Source organism: Aegilops tauschii, chromosome 4 (genome assembly GCF_002575655.3).
Source record: "Aegilops tauschii subsp. strangulata cultivar AL8/78 chromosome 4, Aet v6.0, whole genome shotgun sequence".
NCBI classification, from domain to species: domain Eukaryota; kingdom Viridiplantae; phylum Streptophyta; class Magnoliopsida; order Poales; family Poaceae; genus Aegilops; species Aegilops tauschii.
In genome coordinates, this window is record NC_053038.3 from 10,110,483 (window position 1) to 10,116,482 (window position 6,000).

Below are 6,000 nucleotides of genomic sequence, written 5' to 3' on the forward strand. Positions count from 1 at the left end.
TAGAGTCACGCATCGCCTCTCACACGATCAGAGGCTCAAGCCCGAGCCCAAAGTAGAAAGGCATGCAGTTATATGCATCTCCAACCACTATGCATGTCTCAAAAAATCATTCCCTGGTGTTGTAAGCACAATTGGTCATAGTCAGGCGCATCTGATTTGAGAAAAAGGGTTTCCCCTGCTTTGTATTACAAAACAACCATCCGATAAAACCAATAGGTGCCGGGGCAGAAGCAGCACAAGCACGCCCAAAAGAAAAGAAAAAGAATAAGAAAAAGAAACAAATGCCGACAACCGCAGGTCGACGAAACAAAGATGACCAGTGACCGCTGCACCCACCGGAGAAGTATCACCGCGCTTCTAGCACTCCGAGACGTCGCGTACCGAGCAGCACCTTCAGGAAGGAATGCGACGACGACGCCGCTGCTGCCCGGACAAGTCCAAGGGTTTCCCCCGGTACGCAGAGGGCAGTGGGGAAGGGGCAGATCCGACGCCCTTCAGGAAGGTCCGGCGGCGCCCGTAGGCGTCACCGCGTCGGTGATGGACGAGCCACCAGGGATTTCTCCCAACCCAATCAACCACCACCACCCCGGACGATCGGAAGTGCTCCACCAGAACTACCGTCCACCAACATGTGCCACCACAGTCACTGAACCATCATCGCCGTCTCGCTGAGCCACCGACACGAGACCTGGAGGAGGGACGAAGGGCCAACGGGTTCGGGGGCAGCCGCAACTCAGCCGATGGGAGGGGACTACCACCACCCCCGACGCGGAGCCGACCAGACGTGACGACAAGAGCTTACCAGGCCCGCACAGGCCCGGCCGGACCCCAAAGGATCCGGACAACCCCTGCCGCCACGCTGCGGCACAACGACCGACGAAGCCGCCACCACCCGCATCCCTCGACGCCGCGCCACCACCACCAGGGAGCCACGCTGCCGCACGCCGGAACGCCGGCCCGCCCCAACCCAGCTGGGGCCCAGAAGAGCCCAGATCTGGGCGGAGCGGAGGCCGGCGGCTAGCCGCACCACCGCACGCCCCGCGGCCAACGGCCGCGCCACCGCATCAGAATCGCCCGCGCCCCGCGGACCCCGCCGCCAGGACGCACCATCGCCGGCCGAAGAACACCGCCGCCAGCCACCATCGCCCGAGCAGAGGAGGCCGCGCGCGGGGACAGGCAGGCCGGCGGCGGCCGGCACCATGCGGGCAAGGCCCGGCGGCGCGCGCTGGCGGCGGCGGGAGGAGGAAGGAGCTTGGGGGCGCGCGGGAGGGGAGCGGCGTCGGGGCCCCCCGGTCACCTCGCCCGGGGAGGCGACGCGGAGGGTACAGGGACGGGAGGAGGTGGAGGGAGGAGCGGGGGAGCGGGGGAGGCGAGCGGCGACGGCGGGCTCCGGCCGCGGCGGCGGCTCCGCGGGGGGGAACCGCCGGCGGCGGCGCGAAAACCCTAGTGAAAGGATCGATATAGTTGACTAGAGGGGGGGGGGTTGAATAGGCAACTAACAATTTTTAGCTTTTCTTTACCAATTTAAACTTTGCATCAAAGTAGGTTGTCTAGATATGCAACTAAGTGAGCAACCTATATGATGCAATGACAACAAGCACACAAGCAAGCAAGGGATTTAACACAAGCTTGCGAGAGTAAAGGAACGAGATAACCAAGAGTGGAGTCGGTGAAGACGAGGATGTGTTACCGAAGTTCCTTCCTTTTGAGGGGAAGTACGTCTCTGTTGGAGCGGTGTGGAGGCACAATGCTCCCCAAGAAGCCACTAGGGCCACCGTATTCTCCTCATGCCCTCGCACAATGCGAGATGCCGTGATTCCACTATTGGTGCCCTTGAAGGCGGCGACCGGACCTTTACAAACAAGGTTGGGGCAATCTCCACAACTTAATTGGAGGCTCCCAACGACACCACAAAGCTTCACCACAATGGACTATGGCTCCGCGGTGACCTCAACCGTCTAGGGTGCTCAAACACCCAAGAGTAACAAGATCCGCTAGGGATAAGTGGGGGGAATCAAATTTCTCTTGGTGGAAGTGTAGATCGGGGCCTTCTCAACCAATCCCGAGCAAATCAACAAGTTTGATTGGCTAGGGAGAGAGATCGGGCGAAAATGGAGATTGGAGCAACAATGGAGCTTTTGGGGGAAGAGGTGGGTCAACTATGGGGAAGAAGACCTCTTTATATAGTGGGGGGAACAATCCAACCGTTACCCCCCACAACAGCCCCGCAGAGGGCGGTACTACCGCATAAGGCAGCGGTACTACCGCTGAGACCAGCGGTACTACCGCACCCACGGCGGTACTACCGTGGAGATTGGAGGGCAAGGGACATATGGACATGGGCGGTACTGCCACGGTGGTAGGGCGGTACTACCGCTTAAGTGCGGTACTGCCGCTCTACTGCCGCTGCGAAGTACCGCACATCCGACACGAAAAAAGACCCCTCGAGTCGACGCGGTAGGGGCCTGGTACCGTAGCGGTACTACTGCTGAGGACCCACCAGCGGTACTACCGCTGCGGAGCGGTACTGCCGCTTGTGACCCCTAAGCGGTACTACCGCTGGGTACCGCGGTACTACTGCTGGGACCAGACTCAGCCCAAAGAGAGAGGAAAGAAAACTCCAATGAAGCGGAAAGGCTCAGAGGGTGTAAAGAGGATGTGTACGTGTTGATTCCACCCTAGCCTTACCAAAGCGGACCTCCTCTTGATAGTACGGTGACTCCTACGAAACTAATCCACCAAAAGAAACGAAAGAGCTACACCGTCTTGAATGACACTCCGAGGGGAAAGAAATCGTCTCGTGCCAAATGATGAATCTCTGAAATGCTCAAAGCACACGATTAGTCCGCAAGCATGTTGTCATCAATCACCAAAACTACATCTAGAGAGATATGCCTTAACAATCTCCCCCTTTTTGGTGGATTGATGACAACCAGGGATTTGCACAAGGATATATCATGAAAGTAAAGAAACTTAGAACTACAAAATATAGACGGGCTCCCCCTGAATGTGTGCACCTAGTTGGTAGTGCCTTTGGAATGTAGGACACACACATTAGGATCAACACCCCCTATATTTTATAGTCCAACAACCTAAGCATAGGATACATGAGAGCAGGTAATATAACATGATAGACAAGCAACTCATAAGATACGAAAGTACTAGAAAGACATAGATAAAGATAAGGTAGCATATGTCTTACACCATATATCTGGAACTTAGGTCTCACTGGCACACAACCAAACAAGGCAAATCGCGAGAAAACACAACGACACAACACAGAAAACGTCGACACCATAAAGCAAATCCCTAAGCTCTCTCCCCCTTTGGCATCGAGACACCAAAAGGGCATAGAGCGACGCTACGGCTCCAGGTGAAGGCAAACTGAGGAGCTCTCTCATCACATCCCAGCAGGGTCATTTGCACTGCCATCCTCAGTCGGAAACTGCTCGGTGTCGGAATCGGTCCACGGACAGTGCTGCTGAATCCACTCCTCTTCCTTAGTGATCTGGCCCTCAGACCCACTGACAACGGTCGCACCTAGCTGACGCATGAGCTCCTTGTGACGCCCCCTGGCCTTCTTCTCAGCCACATGAGTCATGTACTGACCACGAGACTCCATGCAGAAGAGCTTCTTCATCTTGCGCTTGATCTTCTTTGCTCAAGAGGGCTCTGTCCCAGAAGGCTCATAATCCTCATCGTCATCATCGGCCTCAGTCCCATCCTCGGTCTCCATGTCAGCAGCAGTAGATGGACCCCCGGATTTAGGGGCTGGGACGCCCCAACTGTCCTTCTTCCTCAGACGCTTGATCTCATGAGAGACCAATTCTCCAGTTTCCAGCATCACCTGGGGATGGACACGTGCCCAGGCCTTCTCAATGAGCAGCATGATAAACGGACCATAGATCGGGCACTTGCGCTCAGAAATGGCAGTGAGAAGTTCAGACCACATAACATGAGACATGTCCAGGGACTCGCTAGTGTTTGCTTCCTTCTCATGCTGGCAGAAGAGAAGCATATCCACGATATAGGAGTGGACCATATCCAGATTCCCGATGCGAGGAAAGAGGGTCTCCCGAAAGACACGATGAAGGATGTCCAGGTAGGTAGACAACTCATAGGTTTCCTTCTTAGTCACAGGGTGAACCTTCACAGTGCAGTAGGGCCAGAGGGCTTGCTTGTGAGTGGAGTTGATGTTGCGGTGAGGGCAAAAGCCGACAGGAGTCTCAAGCCCGTGATCTTCCACATGAAGTAACTCCATGAAGGCCTTCCACTTGACAGACAGTAACTTGCCATTTGTCATCCAGGTCAGAGTCCTTTCTTCATCAGTTCCAAGATGGATAGTAGCATAGAATTGAGCCACCAAATCTGCATCAAAGTCCTTGTTGAACCGCATGATTCTGAGAATGTTGAGCTGAGTACACATCTGAAGAGCTTCACCAAAGTATTCAGGATCCTTTTCCATGGCATCCGTGTCGATGGAGCGAACATCAACATAGAGATTCTTCTTGGCCTTGATCACATCAAAGTAGATGGCAAACTGAAAGCGGTTCCAGAACGGGCGGTTGACAAAATTGGGTTCTTGGTCTTCCTCATAGGGGTTGCGGCGACGCCTTTCCCAGAACTCCTTAGCAGACAACTCAGTCACAGTATTGCCCCTTGGCTTGGGCCTGTTGGCAAGTTTCTTCTGATGTTGAGGCGGAGGAGCCGCACTTGAGGAAGCACCTACTGACTCAGAGGTGCGGTAGCGCTTTGATGTTGCACGACCGGGGTTGACACGACGGACTTGCTCCTCAGGACGTTCACCACCTGGAACCAAACACACGAATAGAAAAACCAACACGAAAGAAAAAGCGTAAGCCTCCAAACAAAACAACATGGATCAAACAGAGGTAGGGGAATGATGGAATCTGGCAGGCAGTGGTAGTACCGCTGGCCATAGGCGGCAGTACCGCCCAAGCGGTAGTCGCCCCAGCGGGAGCGGTAGTACCGCGCAAGACTGGGAACCGGCGGTTCCTACTGCCGTGGTCAGATCCGGCACTACCGGACTGCCAAATTAAAAAATAATCCTACCAAAACTTAATCCACACAGTCTAGACGCCTTCTCCAAACTACTCAAGCCGAGATTTAGCCAAAAATTTAGGGATGCAACCACTATTGCCCCAAAAACGCTAGATCTAAGAACTAGACAAAAAGAGAGAAGGAACGAGGGCAATACCGGCATCCATGGCAAGAGGACGAGGTGGGGATCGACTCCACCGAAGGGAATGGAGAGGGATGGCCCGGAGACGGCGGCCCGCCGGAGCCCTCCCGCGGCGAGGAGTCACTGGAGAGAGGGAGAGGGACGAAGGGGCGGTGCGAATGGGTATGGGGGAGGAGAAACCTCCCCCTGCCCCGACATAACCCGCTGATCCCGCCCCCAGCGATAGTACCGCTCGGGTGGGCGGTAGTACCGCTTGTCAACATAAGCGGTAGTACCGCGCACCACCAGCGGTAGTACCGCCCAGCCAATACTCCAAAGACTAGACACAAAGGCTTAGCTCAAAAGAAAAAGAAAAACAAACGGCAAGAAGAGAGAGCAAACACAAAGCAACAAAAGCACCAACAAGAGGACAAGAACCACACACCTCTACAAGAGAGGGAGGTGGCCGAGGCCACCTATGTTTGAGTCAATTGGTATGGCACCGCGAAGAATTATCCTTGGGCCCATGACCAAAACTCGTCTTTGAAGCACAAGTACCATAAAAAATGGATAATGTGAAAGAGTTGATCAATTTATGCATAATAAGGGGAGGGAGAGTTCATTAAGATAACAACACTCCCCCTATGTCCATGCCTACACCTAAACAAGATAACAAGTCGAGTATGGTGGGGAGTGCAAGTGTTCAAGCAACATTGCTCGAATCAATGATATTTAGCTCATGCCTTAACTCGCGAAATCTTGCTTCATCCAACGGCTTCGTGAAAATATCTGCAAGGTTATCATGAGTGTTGACATAG